We start from the raw sequence: 20,186 nt of genomic DNA, 5'->3' as shown, positions 1-20,186 counted from the left end.
TGGTGGAGAGGAAGAGCTGGACTAGGCTCCTCCGGGATCTCGAAGTACCTCCTCTGTTGGACACGAAGAGGTGGGAGGAGCTTATTGGTAGAGCCGGAACGGTGGGAGGAGGGATACTTGGAGAGCTGTAGGGCGATCTTAGCCCTGGCACCCTTCAGCCCTTGAGACCAAGCCAGGGCTGCACTGGTCTTTGAGGGCGTCTGGGTGCCAAAGATGCGGTCTAAGACCGTGCCTTGCCCTCATGAGGGGGTATCTCTGGGTCAGTAAACCCGTTGAGAACCCTTATAAGAGTCAGGACCTGCCAAAATGCATGTTCTGACTCTTTTTGCTCTCCTTCCGACGTCGGACTTGCAGCGAAGTCTTCATCTTCCAACCCCGAGAGCTCTTCCTGGGGTGGGTCGCGGACATCCCTCGAGTGGCTGGCTGTCTCCATCTTGGTAGTCCTAGTGGAGGACTCTGCCAAGGTCATGGAGTCTTTGGGTTCCTTCCGAGGAAGGAGGTAGGACTCGAACATCAAAGGCCTAGATGTCATGTCCTTCCTAATCTCCGATGAAGGTAAGGAACTCTCTGCGAGAGGGGAGGCTTCCTCCGACGGTGGAATGGAGGAGGTCCTTTTCTCACGCGACTCCCTTGGCAAAGGTGAGGTGGGAGAGTATCCCGGGGGAAGATACAGGAGGGACTAGCCTTGATGGCCTGACTGGAGTCTGTTTTACCCTCAAGGAAGTGACCACGTCAGAGACTCCTCTTTTCCTCTTCAGGGGGGTGGAAGAAGCCATGGTTCTGCGTCGAGAGTCTGGAGCTATAGGCTGCTCCGATGAGCGGCCAGACAGGGCAGGATTGAAGGCTTGTGCTACACCTCTGACTTAGGCACTGAACCATGGCTGCTGACTGACCGATACACTGTCAGACAGATCCCTGAAGAAAAAGGGACCGATGGTTCCCTACAAGGAGTTTCCGTTATAGGTGGGTCCACCTTAGAAGAAGGCAGTTTTAGGATCCTGAACCCCTCTGCAGAAGCCTGTTCCCCTTTACCCGATGGGCGCGCTGAAATGCGTTTGCGGGGAGGGGAGTGAGGTGATGGTGACCTGACTGAGTGCAGTTCCTGTGCACATGCTGGTGAATGCTGACGAGCGGGCAAGAGTTAGTGCGTGCGAGCGGGCGAGAGCTGGCGCACAGGTGAGAGCTGGCTTGCGCGCGCGAACGAGTGGTGGCGCGTGGGCGAGTGTTGGCATGCGGGCAACTGTGGGCACGGGCGCGTGGGCGAGTGTCGGGTGCGCGTGACCTGATGCGTGTGCATGGGAGAGATCTGGCGAGCAGAAGAGCACTGGTGTGTAGGCGAGCGCTGGCGCATAGGAGAGAGCTGGCGCGTGCGTGCGATAGAGTGCTGGTGCATGCGTGCGGGAGAGTGCTGCCACATGCGTGCGGGAGAGTGCTTGCGCGTGGGCGAGAGTGCAGGCGAGATCTGGCGCGCAGGAGAGATATGGCGCGTACGAGCGGGCGAGTGATGGCACGCGCGCGTAGTTTAGTGATGGCGCAGGGGAGTAATGGCACGTAAGAGAGCGCTAGCGCACAGGAGAATGCTGGCGTGCAGGAGCTCAATGACATGCAGGAGAGTGCTGGTACGTGAGAGAGTGTTGGCGGGCAGGAGAGAACTGACGCGCATGAGAATGCTGGCGCGCAGGAGAGTGCTGGCGTGCGGGAGAGCGTTGGTGCGCAGGAGAGCGCTGGCGTGTGGGCGTAGGTTGCAGCTGCCGTCTAGGTTGGCGAGCAAGAGACCGAAGTTGCACGGCTGCGCAGTTTCGGTGGACTCAGTTGAGCCTGAGATCGTTGGCGCCCTGGTAGGCGGTAAGGGCAAGCAGGTGAAGGAGCGCGCCAAGGCATTGTAGAGCGCTGACGGGCTGCTAGTGAGCGCCGGTACACTGCAGGAAGTTGGCAAGCTGAAGGATGATGGGGCGCAGCTGCGCACTTCGATAGGGCCTCAAGAAGCTTTACTGGTAACAGGAACAGCGATGGAAGGTCAGCAGGTCGGCTGTCAAGTAGATCAGGAACCGGTATGTGCCCTTTGGAAGGGCGAACATCCACCGATGGAGTTCGTGAACGATCTGCAGAGAGGTCCAGGACCGAAGTCGGAGGACTAGTAGCAGGTCTAGGCACGGTTGAAAGTCAAGGGCCAAAAGACGACTGCAGCAGAGATTCCTCTGCGGATAACGGCTGCGACGACGAAGCAGAAGAGCCGAAGAAGCACCTTTTCACAGATGGTGAAGGGAGACCTCTAAGGCGAAGTGGAGGGCAAGCTTTATGGCGAAGACGCCCTTTAGGAGCCGTTGGATCAGCAAGCTGACCGTGAGCCACAGCAGTCCTCCGAAGAGGAGTCTCTATGAGTGAACTCCCCAGAGAGAGAGAAACACTCAGAGGAGAGACAGATGTTGTACTTAGTTTCCCCCTCAAAGAACGATCAGGAACGGGGGAAACTAAATCGGCAGCAACATCTGGGGAGTCTAGAGGAGCAGGGGGTTCGGCCGAGATTACAGGCGACACCTCTGACACCACAATGTCGACAAGGGCCAGAGGATCTACCTCTGATGGCGACGATGACTGCTGCACACTAGCACCCCGGCAGATGATTTGCAGCAATGAGTCTTTGGAGGGCGGACCCAAGAGCCCCAAGGACGACCAAACCTGAAACAGGGAATTTATTGACAAGGCCTCACCCGGGGGGAGAGGTAGGGCCACATCGCTAGGGGAAACAACACCATCTCTCAAGGACCGGGGTTGGACAATATTAAATTGGTCTACACTACTACTCGACGGTCTCTCGGAAGAGACCGAACGAGTAGGAGCTTCGGAGGAAGGTCGGGAGATGGAAGAAGAGGCCTTGGGTTTTTCCCCCTTCGAAGAAGAAATATGACAAATTCGTAGATAATTTGTATTTTTCTAACGATACAAACCTAGCCATTTACATGGGGTAATTACTTCGGCGCAGCCGCTGACAAGCCATAAAGTTTTAACGAGGGTTTCCTACCCCACCGCTAGTCAGCGGGGGGGGGGGGGGGGGGGGGGGTAGCTTGCTACCCCTCCACCCTCACACACACCGGTGATTCGGCCACTTTACTTAGAGGTAGGACTTATCTTGGGGGACAGGGCTGGCGGGCACATAACTTTAAATAGCTAGGTTTGTATCGTTAGGAAAAATACAAATTATCTACGAATTTGTCATTTGTTCCTTAACTGAATACAAACCACGCTATTTACATGGGGTGACTCAACCCTTAGGAAGGGAGGTAAGTCCCCTGCCATACTGGCTTTGGCTTGCCCGGGGTCCCCGACCCTGAGTTCATAAAGCAACTCCAGGATCGGGGACCCTGCATCTCGCAGGCAGTCAGGGACTGCTGCGGCCTACGTAAGCTGTGTGTGAAGGTGAGCAGTGACACGTCCTAGGAAGTTGACCTGGAGCCCTTAATAAGGAAATCTAGGCTAGGACAACCCAATACCACCTCGTCAGGGTATGGGGACATGACAGTATTATAAGCTAATACTAGGAACACAAGGAAGCATGGCTTACCTGCAGAGGTTCGAGGTCAGCTGTGCAAAGAACCAGGATGCTGTTTTTCTCCAAGGGAGGAGAGGATGAAGAAAAGAAAAGGGCCAGACAGATCTTTTCATTCACACAGACTAAAACCGGGTAACAATGCCCTCAACCCTCTGCTACTTGTCCAATTAGGAGCCTGAGGTTAGACCAGCTGTTGTGCAGCCACCACAGGGCCGATAGAAAACGTATCGAGCCTCCTGTGGGTCACGTCTTGCAGGTAGTGGGCCGTGAAGGTAGTCTGACACTTCCAGACCCCGCCTTGCAGGACCTGCGCCACAGAAAAGTTCTTCTTGAAGGCCAGGGACGCAGCTACGCCCCTGACATCGTGCGCCCTAGGGGGTCGTGACGGGGGAGGGTCAGAACTCAAGGCAAGATTACCTTACGGATCCAGGCCGAGATGGTGTTCTTGGTGACCCTCTTCTTCGTTGGCCCAGTGCTAACAAACAAGGCTCGCACCTGGGGCCGGATTGCAGCTGTTCTCTTCATATACAACCTCAGACTCCTAACTGGGCACAGTAGGAGATGATCTGTGTCATTTGTTACAGAACGAAGACTCGAGACCTGGAAAGAGTCGAACCTAGGGTCCGGCACTCCCGGGTTCTGAGTCTTGGCAACAAACTCAGGGACGAAGCTGAACGTCACCTCCCCCCATCCCCTTGAATGGGCGACGTCGTATGAGAGACCATGTAGCTCGCAAACTCGCTTGGCCGAGGCCAAAGCTAGTAGGAACACCGTATTCCAGGTAAGGTGGCGATCCGAGGCCTGGCGTAATGGTTCGTAGGGAGGTCTCTTAAGAGACCTGAAGATTCAAACCACGTTCCAAGGAGGAGGTCTCACTTCCGACTGAGGGCAGATAAGTTCATAACTTCGTATGAGCAGGGACAGTTCCAGCGAGGAGGAAATGTCCATTCCTTTGAGCCTGAAGGCAAGACTTAAGGCTGAGCTATAGCCTTTCACTGCAGAGACTGAAAGGCGCATTTCTTCCCGCAGATACACAAGGAACTCCGCTATTGCTGGTAGAGTGGCATCGAGGGGAAAGATACCCCTTCCACGACACCAACCACAGAAAACTCGCCACTTCGCCTGGTAGACTCCTGCGGATGACCGGCGCAGGTGACCAGACATCCTTTCCGCGACTTGTTGCGAAAAGCCTCTTTGAGGATATGCTGGATAGTCTCCGGGCGTGAAGTCGAAGCGAAGCTACGGCTTTGTGGAAGATGTTGGAGTGTGGTTGTTTGAGTACCTCGCGACGTGGAGGGAGTTCCCTCGGGATCTCCGTGAGGAGCAGCAGAAGGTCTGGAAACCACTCCGCGTGATGCCACAGCGGAGCTATCAAAGTCATCGAGAGATTAACCGGTATTCTGGTCTTGTTGAGGACCCTCCTCATCAGACAGAAAGGGGGAAAGGCGTACAGGTCGACGTTGTCCCACTGTTGTTGGAAGGCATCCAGCCAGAGAGCCTTGGAGTCCGGGACTGGGGAGCAGTACAGCGGAAGCTTGGTGTTCAACGCCGTAGCGAACAGGTCTACAGTCGGGGAACCCCACAAAGTCAAGACTTTGTTGGCTATCAGAGGATCCAAAGACCACTCGGTACTCACTATCTGCGTCACTCGGCTCAGACTGTCGGCTAGCACATTCCTCTTGCCTGGAATGAAGCGAGCTGTAAGTGATATCGAGTGGACCTCGGACCATCTCAGGATCTCTACTGCAAGATGGGATAGCTGTTGTGAAAAAGTACCTCCCTGCTTGTTGATGTAAGCCACTACCGTGGTGTTGTCGCTCATCACCACTACGGAGTGACCTGCCAGGACTTGATGGAACTTTTGAAGGCCCAGAAAGACGGCCTTCATCTCCAGTTTATGTGAAGGTACTTTTCTGATTCAGACCACAGGCCGGAGGCCCTGTGGTTCAGCACGTGGGCCCCCCACCCTTTGTTTAACGCGTCCGAAAACAACATCAAATCTGGGCGGGAGACGAGAAGATCCACTCCCTTTCGTAGATTCTCTTCCGCCACCCACCACTCCAGGTCCGACCGTTCCGCTGATCCCACTGGGATCAAGAGGTCCGGGGAGTAGATACCTTGACTCCATCGGGACTTCAGCCGCCACTGAAGGGATCTCGTCCTGAGACGACTGCTGGGAACGAGGCGGGTTAGAGAGGAAAGGTGACCGAGGAGACGAAGCCACGATTGGGCTGGGAGTTCTTCTTGAGTGAGGAAAGGTCTTGCGACCTTCCTCAGCCTGGAAATCCTTTCGTCTGATGGGAAGGCTTTGTGGAGATTGTTGTCTATGATTATGCCTAGGTAAACCAGCCTCTGAGAGGCCTGCAGAGAAGACTTCTCGAGGTTTACCACAATCCCCAGATCCCAGCAAACCATGAGGAGCTTGTCTCGGTGGTGGAGAAGGGAAACTTCCGAGTCTGCCAGGACCAGCCAGTCGTCCAGGTAACAAAGGAGACGGATGCCGGTCCTCTGGGCCCATGAAGAGATGAGGGTGAAGACTCTGGTGAACACCTGAGGTGCTGTGGAGAGACCGAAACACAACACCTTGAACTGGTAGATCTTGTGATCTAGGCAAAATCTCAGGTACTTCCTTGAAGACGGATGAATTGGGATCTGGAAGTACGCGTCCTTCAGATCCAGAGTGCACATGAAATCCCACGGTCTCACTGCAAGTCTGACCGTGTCCGCCGTCTCCATGCTGAACGGAGTCTGCTTGACAAACCCGTTCAGTGTCGAGAGATCGATGACTGGTCTCCAGCCTCCAGACGCCTTTTTCACAAGAAAGAGTCGACTGTAGAAGCCTGGGGACCCGTCCACGACCTCTTGGAGCGCGTTCTTCTCCAACATGGTCCGGACTTCGGCCCGAAGGGCCTGCCCTTTTGCCGACCCCATGGCAAGAGAGCTCAGCGATACTGGATCCGCTGTCAGGGGAGGTAGAGATGCCGTGAACAGGACGCGATATCCTTGAGAGATCACAGAGATCGTCCAGGCATCCGCCCCGAGTTGCTGCCACCTTGCTGCGCAACTCTGAAGGCAACCCCCCACTGGTGGACATGCAGGGGGATTGCCATCCTTAGCCTTTCCGGCCTCGGCCGGTACCCCTAGGGTTCTTGTTTCCCCTGGAGGACTTCTTGCCCCTTCCGCCCTTGGCAGGAAAGGGCTTAGACACCTTGGGCTTCGCTGTAACGGCTGTCTTCTTCGTGTCCTTGGCAGGGCGGGGCTGCTGTACTGCCGGAGGCTTGTAGGGCCTTGATGTCAGGGATCTATGGATGAGGGAATCCTGATTGGACTGCCTCCACATCTCGGCAGTACGCTCCACGTCCTTAGGCTTGAACAGACTCTTGCTGAGGACAGAAGAGTGTCTGAGCCTACTAGCCTCGGCGCTGGGGACCTTCTGATGAAACCTCTCCGCCACTGCGTCCTAACGCTTGAGGATCGTGTTGGCCCACAAGCTGGTAACCTGGTGGGACAGGAACTCGATGGTCCGAGTGCCCGAGAGGAGGAAGGTCTCCAGAGCTTTCCTGGAGCTTTCCTTGGACAGATACTCAGACCGCACCATAATGCCCAGAGAACCCAGCCAGAAGTCTAGCCATGAAGCGGCCTGCATGGCACACTTAATGACCTTCTCATGACTCTGGATCTCAGTGGCCGAAAAGGACACGTGCCGGTTGGAAAGTCTCTCAAGAAAGACTTCCCCAGAGAGGGCTTCCACGGAATGGTGCAGGGGAAGACTCAAAGAAGGCTCCTCAAGGATCTCAAAATATCTCCTCTGACGGACTCGAGGAGGAGGGAGGAGCTTATACCCGGCACTCGACCTGCCTGAGGAGGCAAGCTCCGCAAGTTGTTCTTCGATCTTCTCTCTGGCACTCTTCATGCCCCGAGACCAGGGCAAAGCTGCACTGGCCCTGGAGGGCCTATGAGAGCCAAAGATACCATCCAGGACTGTGTCCTGCCCATCACGAGGAGGGACCTCAGGATCTGGGATCCCGTTGAGACTCCTCATGAGAGACAGAACTTGCCAGAATGCATGTTCTGATTCCTGGCGCTCGCCTCCTGATGGACTTGCAGCGAAGTCTCCTGACCCCAAGGGCTCTTCCTGGGGGGACGCGTGAATATCCTCAACCGGCCTAGGCTGCTCCTGTCTGATCCTGGCCAATGATTTAGGAATAGTCTTAGAGTCCTTAGATTCCCTCCTGGGAGGGATACAGGACTCCAAAAGCGAAGGTGGTAGGTCCTTATCCACCTCAAGACGAGGGGACCTCTCGGGAGGAGGACGAACTTCCTCCATTGGTGCGATGGGGAGGACATCCTCTCCGACCGACTCCCCTGAGGAGGGGTATTCCTCCTCCGCAGGGGAAGGCGAAAAGGTCTGAGGAGGAGTAGGAACCTTGCCTAAGGATCTGCGAGGAGATAGCCTAGGTCTCGGAGGAAGATCCACGGTAGAAACTCCTCTCTTCCTCTTCAGGGGGTAGGAAACTGCCACTGGTTTGCGACCCGAGTCAGAGGCGGCAGGCTTCATAGCCCGTACAAGAGCTCTAAGAAGGGTATCAAACCACGGCTGTTGACTGACAGCGGCACTGGCAGACACTCCCTCTGGAGGGAAGGGGACCGATGGATCCCTAGGAGGAGTACACAAACGAGGGTTCGCCTTCTGGGCAGCAAAAGAAGAATCCCTGAGCTTACGGAGGGGGGAGCGAGACAAGGAAGAATCCGCCTGGCGGCGGTCGCGTTGGGGCTCGTGAATCAGGCCCTGCACAGGGTCGCGCACGTTAGCGTAACGCGAGGCTGGAATATCGCGAGCGCGAACCCAATCGCGCGCGCGCACGGGCGGGACATGCTGGAAAATCGCGCGCGCACCCGCGTGGGCGGGGGCGGCCGCAAAGCGATGGCGTGCAGATGAATCAATGGCGCGAGAGCATGATGGTGAAGGAGTCGGTGTACGACGATCAGGAACCACCCGAACGCGCGGGTGCGCAGAGGCCTGGTGGGAACCGGAAGGGCGCGATATGACAGGGGCGCCTGTGCGCGTGTCTGGGAGAACTCGCCGCGAAGGCGATAGAACTATAGCAGAATCCCGAAAGACCTGTGGGCGACGGTTGGGAGGGACCGCCCTATTTGCGAGTTTGTTAACTGCGCTGGCAAATGTTGGCGCGCATCTGGAACAGGCTGTTTCGGAGGTCGCGAGTTGCGAACGGCATGAGGAACGTTCACAGTCGCCTTGAACACAGGCACAGGGCGCGTAGCTGGGACTGGGCGCGACAGATGAGCATCGCTCGCGACATTGTCGGCAGCAAACTCGCGCGATTCCAGAGGAGGCTGTAAGCGCCTGTGCACTAACTTAGCCAACCCCGGAGCTACGTGTTGAGCCAGCGCGCCACGCGATCGCGTTGGAGAACGCGCGGAAGCTGGAACAATATCCGCGCGTGAAAGCACATCGCGAACCTCTTTAACAGTGCACGATGGAGAGCACGTCGCAGATGGGATCGCGCGTGAACGCACGACGCGATCTTCACCCGTCGGGAGCGACGAGTCCGAAGGAACCTGTGGGCGCCAGTGCGCCGACTCTGGAACCTTGTGGACTGCGCGAAGAGTGACAAGAACCGGGGGCGATCGCGCGTAGCGCTTTCCCCCTATAGGGCACGACGAGTCCACGAGAACCTGTGGGCGCCTGTGCGTCAACTCCGGAACTTGTTGGACCGCGCGCGGTGGTGATACAAGAACAGGGGGTGAACGCGCGCCGCTTTTTCCCCCAAAGGGCGCCGCAAGTCCATAGGAACCTGTGGGCGCCTGTGCGCCGACTCAGGCACCTTTGGAATCGCGCGCGATGTAACAGGAACTGGGGGGCGTGGAGGTGCTGGTAAAGGTGGGCGCACAGGCGCCTTTGAGCGCTTGCGCGCTGCATAAGGAACAGTTGACGATGGGCGTGGGCGCGCAGGGGAACCCTGGCGCGTAACAGGATCAGAGGCGCTTTGTCAGCAACAACAGGAACAACAGCAACGGGCGCAGGCAGACAGAGCCTTTCGCTTAGAGACGAGAGGCGCAGTTTTGCGCTCAAGTCCCTGAGATCCCGAAGGGCCAGGAGACTGCGCAATGGCAGACTCAGGGGGCGCGTAAAGCGCATCAGCAGCCTTCGAAGTAGATGGTTGAGGAGACCCTTGTCCGGACGGAAGACCATCCTCCAAAGGGGAACGCGAACGATCCCCGGAGAGGTCTAGGGCGGTAGCTGGCAGGACAGGAGAGCGGCAAGTCGTCTCCTCCGCAGAGGATTGTGAGGACGACGAGCCAAAGAGGCGCCTCCTAACCACCTTAAAGGGAGAAGGAAGACCTCTACGGCGAAGGGGGGGCGAGCCTTCCGCCTTATATGCCCACGAGGGGCCGTGGGATCAGCAAGCTGACCATCGAAGGGCCTCCGAAGAGGCGTCTCTACCAGAGAACTCCCTCGAGAGGGAATCTCAGTGGAAGGAGATACCATAGGACTCCGCTCCTCCCTCGAAGTGTGTCCGGAGGGAGAGATAGAGCCTTCAGCTACCTCAGTCACAACTCTTTCCAGGTCTCCAGTCTTCGTTCTGTAACAAATGACCCAGATCATCTCCTACTGTGCCCAGTTAGGAGTCTGAGGTTGTATCTGAAGAGAACAGCTGCAGTCCGGCCCCAGGTGCGAGCCTTGTTTGTTAGCACCGGGCCAACGAAGAAGAGGATCACCAAGAACACCATTTCGGCCTGGATCCGTAAGGTAATCTTGCCTTGAGTTCTGACCCTCCCCTGTCACGACCCCCTAGGGCGCACGATGTCAGGGGCGTAGCTACGTCCCTGGCCTTCAAGAACTTAACTGTGACACAGGTCCTGCAAGCCGGGGTCTGGAAGCGTCAGACTACCTTCACGGCCCACTACCTGCAAGACGTGACCCACAGGAGGCTCGATACGTTTTCTATCGGCCCTGTGGTGGCTGCACAACAGCTGGTCTAACCTCAGGCTCCTAATTGGACAAGTAGCAGAGGGTTGAGGGCATTGTTACCCAGTTTTAGTCTGTGTGAATGAAAAGATCTGTCTGGCCCTTTTCCTTTCTTCATCCTCTCCTCCCTTAGACTTGGAGAAAAACAGCGTCCTGGTTCTTTGCACAGCTGAGCTCGAACCTCTGCAGGTAAGCCATGCTTCCTTGTGTTCCTAGTATTAGCTTATAATACTGTTATGTCCCCATACCCTGACAAGGTGGTATTGGGTTGTCCTAGCCTAAATTTCCTTATTAAGGACTCCAGGTCAACTTCCTAGGACGTGTCACTGCTCACCTTCACACACAGCTTACGTAGGCCGCAGCAGTCCCTGACTGCCTGCGAGGTGCAGGGTCCCCGATCCTGGAGTTGCTTTATGAACTCAGGGTCGGGGACCCCGGGCAAGCCAAAGCCAGTATGGCAGGGGACTTACCTCCCTTCCTAAGGGTTGAGTCACCCCATGTAAATAGCGTGGTTTGTATTCAGTTAAGGAACAAATGACAAATTCGTAGATAATTTGTATTTTTCCTAACGATACAAACCTAGCTATTTAAAGTTATGTGCCCGCCAGCCCTGTCCTCCAAGATAAGTCCTACCTCTAAGTAAAGTTACCCCCCCCTCCCCCCCCCGCTAACTAGCGGTGGGGTAGGAAACCCTCGTTATAACTTTATGGCTCGTCTTCGGCTGCGCCGAAGTAATTACCCCATGTGAATAGCGTGGTTTGTATTCAGTTAAGGAACAAATCCCGCTTAGACTTCTTCTTCCGCTGTCGCCCAAACCTCTCCCACTGGGAGGCAGACCACTCACTACTCTTATTGTTACAATCACACCGTTGACCTCTGCAGGCGGGACAAAGGGTGTGGGTGTCGGTCTCCACCACCAACATTAGGGGGATAGCCAGCTACCCCGCTCACATACACACGTGTTGTCTCGTCACTTTTTATTGCAGGCAGGACTTATGGGGAGATTGGTGATGGAGGGCCAATCTATATAAAGAGCTACAGGTTCATACTGTTAAGAAAAATAGATTACTTTCAAATTTGTTCCAACACTAAATACAAACTGCTGCAGTTCTCTTGAGGTAGTAGCTCAAACTCCTCACTGGGCAGAGTAACAGTTGATCTCAATCATCAGTTACCAGTACGTGATGAACTCTCTCGATCCAAAAGGGCCTGGAATAACTAATTCGGAAATAATTTATATTTTTCCCAAACTAATACAAACCTGGAGTTATTTATGTGGATATTCTTTCAACAGCAGTTGGAGGTAGCCATTAGACTTTAACTGCGAGGTGGCATCCCAGCCTAACTGCTTTAGCGGGTAGGCTGGGGGTTGCTGGGTTGTGCCCAGCTGTCTCAATATATACTTTTACTGCAGTAAGAGGTCACTTTTTATTGCAGGCAGGACTTCAGGGGGACAGGTGATGGCAGACCAACTTATATAAATAAATCTCCGAATTTGTCATTTGTTCCCATACTAACAAATCTTTCGTTACTTATGTGGATGACTCAGTCTTAGGTGGGTGAAAGTCCTAGATCTGGCATGGACATTGACCCGGTTTTACCTAGTACAGTATATGACGGTGGTCTGGGGAAAACTTTGACACCTTGCTGAAATATACAAAGTGAGTATACTCGCTGCCCGTGCAATGCAGTAAAATAGAGGTTGTTGCTTGTATGAACGTCTTCGAGTTTATGTAGGAAAACAAGACATATCCCATTGCTCCCTCGCAAAAAGCTATGGGAACGTGTACAGCATAACAATTCTATAACTTATACTCGGCTACACAAGGGAAGTGATAATTACCTGCAGAGGTTGAAGCCAGCTTGCAGAGGGACCCATGGTGCTGTACCCCAAGGGAAAGGAAGATGAAGTAAGGAAAGCCAGACATTCTTCTCATTCATTCCAGTCTTACCCCGGGTAACCAATGCCCTCAACCACCTGCTACTTATCCATTAAGGAGTCTGAGGTATCATTAACAACTTGTTGAGCAGCCACCAAAGTACTCTACTCGTCAAACAAAACGGTGGGAATACGCATACGTAGATGTTATCCCACCATTGTTAGAATGCATCTTGCCAGAGACTTGGGATCTGGGACTGGGGAGCAGTCCAACGGGATCCTCAAGTTCAGGGCCATTGCGAATAAGTCTACAGTCGGGGAACCCCACAAAGTCCGGATTTTGTTGGCTACTAGATAATCCAAAGACCCTTCAGAATCCAGTATCTGCAATGCTCTGCTCAGATCGTCGGCGAGCACATTCCTTTTGCTTGGAATGAAGCGAGCTGATAGTGAGACCAAGTGGACTTCTACTCATCTCAGTGTCTCTACTGCTAGATGGGATAGGGGTTGCAAAAAAGTACCTCCTTGCTCCTTGATGTAAACCACTACCATGGTGTTGTCGCTCATCACCACCACTGAGTGAACTGCAAAGAACTGGTGGAACTCTTGATGGGCCAGAAAAATAGCTTTCATCTCTTGTAGATTTATGTGAAGGTACTATTCAGAGTCTGACCAAAGGTCTGAGGTCGTGTGGTGCAGCACGTGGGACAATCCCCCCCCCCCCCTCATCTTATGATGTGTCCGAGAACAGCATTAACTCAGGGGGAGGGACGAGAAGATTGACACCCTTCAGCAGATTCTCGTCGGCTAGCCACCATTCGAGATCAGTCTTTTCCTCTGATGCTATGGGAATCAGATTGTCCGGGGAATCGAAGGCCTGATTCCAACTGGAATTCAGACGCCACTGGAGAGATCGGATCCCGAGGCGACCTATGGGAACTAGACGGACCACGGATGATAGATGTCTGAGGAGACATAGCCCATTCTGGGCTGGGAGTTCTTCTCGATTTGAGGGAAGGCCTTGCGACTTTCCTCAGCCTTACTATCCTGTCATCTGATGGGAAGGCTCTGTGTTGTTTGAGGTCTAATACCATGCCCAGGTAAGAGTCTCAAGATTACCATGATCACCAGATCTTGGCAAAATCTCTAAAGTTTGTCTCAGTGCTGAAGAAGGATTGCCACCGAGTCTGCTAGGATTAGCCAGTCTTCCAGGTAACGAAGGAGACAGATGCCGAACATGTGAGCCCAAGATGACACCGGGGCAAACACACTTGTGAAGACCTGAGGTTCTGTAAAAAGGCTGAAACACAGCACCTAGAACTGGTATGTCTTGTTGTCGATGTTGAATCTCAGATACTTCCTTGAAGACGGATGGATTGGGATTTGGAAGTATGCGTCCTTTAGATCCAGTGTACACATAAAATCCTTTGGTCTTATCGTTAGACTGACCATGTCTGCCCTCTCCATGCTGAATGAAGTCAGTTCAACAAACTTGTTCAGAGCTGGGAGATCAGTGACTGGTCACCAGCCTCCAGACATCTTTTTCACAAGAAAGAGTCGACTGAAGAAGCCTGGGGAACTGTTGAGGACCTCCTGGAGAGCACTCTTCTCCAACATGGTCTGGACTTCGGCCCAAAGGGTCTCCCCCTTTCCTGATCCCATCGCATAGGAGCTCACAGGTACTGGATTCTTGGTCAGTGGAAGAAGAGAGGATATGAACCCTAATCGGATTACGTAGATCATCCAAGATTTGGCCCCGAGCTGCATCCACCTGGTCCAGCAGCTTTGTAGGCATCCCCCTACTGTTGGACAATCAGGGACATGACCTCCCCTAGCGTTTGCGGTGTTTACCGCTACCTCTCTCATTGGACTTGTTGCCTTTACTGTCCTTGACAGGGGAGAGCTTTTAAGACACCTTTGTTTTCGAAACCGCTGCCGTTCCTATAGTTGATGGTTTCGTATGGCTAGTCTTTAAAGGGGGTGGAGGTCTGTAGGGCCCTAAGAAGGAGGGAATCCGTGTTGGACTTCCTCCACCACTCTGCAGCCTCCTCGATGTTGTTTGGCTCCAAGAGGATGAACCCCTCCATGGAGGAGTTTCGGAGCCTAGCAATCTCAGAGTTAGGAGCCTGTTGGTAAGATCTCTCGGCCACTGCATCCCTTCGGGCAAGAGCCCGGTGTGACAGAGAACGTTGAGACGAGATCAGAAATGGAGGCGAAGCTCGGTAACCAGAGGAGACAGGATGGACAGTTTCTTCCAAAGAAGAAGACTGAGGGGCGAAGAGGTGAACGGACTCTTGCCGCCGACCGACGATGTACGAGCGTGGGATCGGCAGGCTGATTAACAGCACGCCTCCGAAGAGGAGACTCTGCATGAGACCCTTTACTGGAAAGGTAAACACTTGCCGGAGAGACGTGCCTCGGACTTTGCTCTACCCCCGAAGGATGTTAGTCAGGGGAAGGAGCACAGACCTCAGCGGTGAAAGATGGAGAAGAAGATGCAGTCGCAGGAGCAGCTGGCAGGGCAGTAGACGAGCTCTCCAAAACAACAACATCGACAACGTACAAGGGGCTGACGTCGAACGTTGACGCTAATAAGAGTAGATAAGCGATACCACGAAAAACGCGGCGTCGATCGCTATAGCCGAGAGGGGCAGGGTAGTGAAATGACAACTCACGAGGAAGCGATTCAAGAATCGCTGGACGTTTCAAACTAATGTTAGCCCACAGGGTCACTACCTGATGGGCCAGAAGGTCAATGGTGCAGATGCCAGAGAATAGGAATGTCTCCAAAGCCTTTCTGGTAAGACAGTGAATGATCGATAACCACCCTATCTTCCTAGCGGCCACAACCACCGCCTTTAGTGGCTGCAGTTGGTGATCCTCTTTGAATGAGGGTATGACAGGCCCTGACGCGTTGGAGAGCGTCAGGAAACCTCCTGCTAAAACGCTATGTTTATGACCTGAGAAGGGGGTCCAGGGGTCTTGGCCATGAATAGGTCTGTGACTTGAGAAGGGCAAGCCCACAGCTAGGTCTATGACCTAGGAAGGATGGTCCATAGGCTTTCTCCCTGCTAGGTCTATGACCCAGGAAGGTTTGTGACCTGAGAAGGAGGGTCTGGGGGGGCTTGCTGCCTATGACCTGGGAACTACTAGGTTAGGTTAGGTTCTCGAAAGTGTTACATAATCCAGTTTTGTTCAGCTTTCGCAAACCCAAAGTCCCAGGTTCTCTCCTATGACCATCGGGAGGGGGGGGGGGCGGTCCATATCGATAGAACGGCTTATACTGCATATTCCAATAACAAAAATAAATAACAAAGGTTTAAAATATGAAACATTAGGCCCTTTATTCTGTTCGAACAATTAACTTATGGAAGAAGCACCACCTATCAGTATTTTTATCTGAACTACCAGATGGAAAAAAGGCTTCTATGATAATGCTATGAAGACAAAATTAGCAAAATGGGTACCTTTATATTAAAGGCTCTAACTTCGTTAATAGAGGTTTCCGCCAGTAGTATAGGGTATTCAAAATGTTCTATTTGCAAAGATCTATTCATTTACGTGAGTTTCAATGTCCTATTTAATATTGCACCATTCTATAACTGAACCGACTTACCATAACGTCCACGCGTCTTCCCTTATCAAGGATGCTTTCGCACGTCATAATTTCTTTTTCCATGACAATTACTCCAACAATCAACAAACAAATTGAACTTGAAGAAAAAGATCCTAATTATAGATTAAATGTAAGAGCTGTTGCAATGCATTCACCAGTTCCAGAGTTAGCACATGAATAAAGTCCAACAAGTAACAGCTAATAATTCTTCTTAGCTAAAGGGGTTAGCTACTGCACTGTAATTGTTCAGTGGAATCTTTCCTCTTGGTAAGAGTAAAAGAGACTCTTTAGCTATGGTAAGCAGCTCTTCTTGGAGACGGATACTCCAAAATCAAACCATTGTTCTCTAGTATTGGGTAGTGCCATAGCCTCTGTACCATGGTCTTTCGCTGTCTTGGAGTAAAGTTCTCTTGCTTGAGGATACACTCAGGCACACTGTTCTATCTTATTTCTCTCCTTCTTGTTCTGTTAAAGTTTTCTTATTGGAGATATTTACTTCAATGTTGTTACTGTTCTTTAAATATTTCATTTTTCCTTGTATTCTTTCCAACTAGGTTTTTTTCCGTGTTGGAGCCCCTTGGTTTATAGCATCCTGCTTTTCCAACTGGGGTTGCAGCTTAGCAAGTAATAATAATAGTAATATTAATAACAATAATAATAATAGTAATAATAATAATAATAATAATAAAGGCGCCTTTGTATATCAGCAGCCTGTTCCTCACGCAGATTAAAAACGTACATCAACTAATCTAAATTTTCCCCCTAACCTACTAGTCGTATCCTTACCTACTCAACTAAAGGGGGGGGGGGTGGCTTACGGCCCCCTTACACTGGCATATTCTAAGTTAGACATAATACATACAGGTGACGGCTATGTACATACACCCTTTCCCCTAACCTACAAACCTTGTCCTTACCTACTTACCTAACGGGGGGATAACGCCCCCTGCAACGCCCTTAGACTAATGTATTCTAAGTCAATAACAACAACAACAACAAAAACAATAATAATAATAACAAAAATGTGTCCAGTCCGGACTTTGGCAACATGATAACGCATATAATATCATCATCACTTGAAAGAAACATTTAAAACCCAAACTGACCACAATAGGTTGCCAAAACTGAAGATAGCAAGATATTATCCCATATGATTTCAAGGTAATATATGGGATAAAATTAAAGATTTAAATTTGTTTTGATAATATTCAGGTTCCAGGTTCCTCGTTACTCTCTCCACAACAATGTGAATGAGGGCATTCTACTAGAACTAGTGTAGTTATGGGTAATAGTAGGTTCCACCGTTCCGGTTCCTGGTTCATAATTGCTTCTTTTTACTGCCATGTCGCACTATTATTGTAAGTCAGATTGTAATTTTGTATATTTTTCAATGTACTCTCATAAACTGAGAGGCGTCGCTAGAGTTAATAAAATTCTTAAATCCTTAAATCACTCCACTTTATCGCCTTATAGATAGGTGCAAAGATTCTAAGCTTATTCTTGTTATTGTAATTAAGCTTATTTTACCCGTACCATACACAAATAAACAATGAAATCTTCACTTTTATCCTATTCTATCTTAAAATCAGACACGATAACGCCTTGCTATCATCACTTTTGGCAACCTATTGTAGTCAATTTGAACAATTTGAATTCTTCTTCCATAAGCATTGCCCTACTCAGAGATGCAACGAGATCCCTGATAAGATTTTACAACGTACTTATACTTATGTCTACTTTCATTTACTGTCCTAATTTATGGTGTGAAAATAAATGTTCAGCAGTATCCTCTTCATCTTTGCACCGGTCACACAAATTATCTGCATATTTTCCACTGAAATTTGCTTTTCAAGTGAGCATATTTAATCTTGCGTTCATTACATGGGATGCTTTATCCAGATCCATTTCTCTGATATAAAGCTGTGGGCCATTTCCTTCTATAAATCTTAATTTTTTTCAGCACTTTCTTTCTTTTCTTCAATAGTTTGGTGCTACTATATCGTGAGGTCTACCACACTATAGCTTGAGATCTATCTCCCGTTAGTACTATAGCGTGAGGTCTACTGCTGAATTATTCGTCCCTCATAGATAAAAACACATTTCATACATTTGTTTAAGCAATAAACACTTAATTTAAACATATCTTAGAAATTACTTAAATAGATCATTGGATTTCTAATTACATAAAAAAAAGGAATAAAGGTAAAAATAAACATGTTATCATATATTTCCATACATTTATTCTAGCGATACACTCTTCGTACATCAAACATGTTATCATATATTTCCATACTTTTATTCTAGCGATACACACTTCGTACATCTTCTAAGAATGACACAAATAGATCTGCTTCTTGAACTGTATCCAAGAGATTGTGGCATTGTGCTCTCTTGAAAAGGCGAGTGCTGCTTCTTCTGTCAGAATGACTCTTCTATAAAACTCCTTCAGCTACATTTTTAGTGCTCTCAATCGATGATATCTCTTTTAGTCCGAGGGAAAAACTGATTTAGGAGCTGTGGCCTGTGGGACGCTGGCCACGCGGTAGACCTCACCCTCAACCTGGGTAGGCGACATATGGCGGTAGACCTCACACTATAGTAGCACCAATAGTTTCTTCTGTCTTTTCCGTAATTCTTTTCTTGATATCTTTTTTTCCAGGGTCCTTTTCCCTCAACTTCTTAAGGTAGGATGGGATAAAAGTAAAGATTGAGAATCTCATTACTGTATTGATTTATTTAAGGCACAGGTAATATAAGCTAAATAAAAATAATAAGAATAAGTTTAGAAGCTTTGCACCTATCTAGAAAGTGGTAGAAGACTGCCCCCAAACTTATTTTGCGGAGTGAGCAATAAGGAACCAGGATATTTATTGCAGATTTCTTCTATGCACTTAATCAAGTTCAGGTACGGGTCGAGGCTTCTCCTTTGCATCGGCTCCTCTTGTGTCTTTTGGTTTTGTGCGTTTCTTATTTTCAATAGTTTTTTTTTTTTCCTTTTTTCAACCGCATTTGTTGCAGGACTCTTTTCTTGTTTTCAAGATTTTCTTCCCAGAAAATGAACCCTCCAACTGTTTGTGCACTATCTTCTATGTATGGTTGCTGAAGCAATGAATTTTCTTCGCATATCACTATACTGTGGACAACATCTGCATAACTGTCATGAAGTGGTTAACATTCCCTTCTACTTCACATAATACACATTTTACATTTCCACCTTGGTGTCTGTTATATATATATATATATATATATATATATATATATATATATATATATATATATATATATATATATATATATATATATATATATATATATATGTGTGTGTGTGTGTGTGTGTGTGTGTGTGTGTGTGTGTGTGTGTGTGTCCAAGCCCAATGTGTTTGTCCTTGTACTGAATGATTGGACTGGCGAAAATGTGTTATCATATACTTCCTACTCATTGATTACACTTTTCCAGTTTTGATACAAAATTAGACTCTCCTTGCATTCCATCCCACTCTTTCATTTGCTTGTGTGCCATTCCCTTGTTCTCTTTTTTACGTCTTCTCATACATCTCTTGATTTCTCTCATCACCACCTCACATACTTCTGCATACTTCTTAACATACATCCACCTCTTCCTATCTTTTTCCCCCTATTATTATTATTATTATTATTATTATTATTATTATTATTATTATTATTATTATTATTATTATTATTATTATTATTATTATTATTATTATTATTATTAATTCTTGCTAAGATACAACCGTTGTTGGAAAAGCAGGGTGCTATGAGCCCAAAGGAACGAGGAAAAATAAAATATTTGAAGAAAAGTAACCTTAGAATATATATTTCCTACATAGAATATAAAAACTAACAAAACATGAGGAAGATAAATTAGATAGAATAGTGTGCCCGAGTGTATCCTCAAGCAAGAGTACTCTAACCAAAACAGTTGAAGCCATGGTACAGAGGCTATAGCACTATCCAAGACTAGAGAACAATAGTTTGATTTTGTAGTGCCCTTAAGCTAGAATAGCAGCTTACCATAGCTAAAGAGTCTCTTCTACCTTTGCCAAGAGGAAAGTATCCACTGAACAATTACAGTGCAGTAGTTAACTCCTGGAGCGAAGAAGAATTGTTTGGTAATCTCAGTTTTTTCAGG

The 20,186-nt window shown here is 49.8% G+C and overlaps 1 protein-coding gene across 3 annotated transcripts in view; it reads right to left on the bottom strand.

Annotated features, from left to right (window-relative positions):
* Positions 1–17,354, bottom strand: part of LOC137658679 (zinc finger protein 394-like) — a 127,279-nt gene extending 109,925 nt beyond the window's left edge. The window contains exon 1 of one of the 3 annotated variants that reach the window (XM_068393651.1): positions 17,143–17,354. The gene's annotated coding sequence lies outside the window, so the exon portion shown is untranslated. Of the gene's footprint in view, positions 1–16,953; positions 17,035–17,142 lie in introns of those variants that run through there. The other 2 variants (XM_068393653.1, XM_068393654.1) reach the window with 2 other exon arrangements.
* Between the last annotated feature and the right edge of the window lie 2,832 nt (positions 17,355–20,186).

The sequence above is a fragment of the Palaemon carinicauda genome, chromosome 19 (genome assembly GCF_036898095.1).
Source record: "Palaemon carinicauda isolate YSFRI2023 chromosome 19, ASM3689809v2, whole genome shotgun sequence".
Classification (NCBI taxonomy): domain Eukaryota; kingdom Metazoa; phylum Arthropoda; class Malacostraca; order Decapoda; family Palaemonidae; genus Palaemon; species Palaemon carinicauda.
Note: the sequence above shows the minus strand (reverse complement) of the source record. Positions and strands in the feature narration are given on the sequence as shown.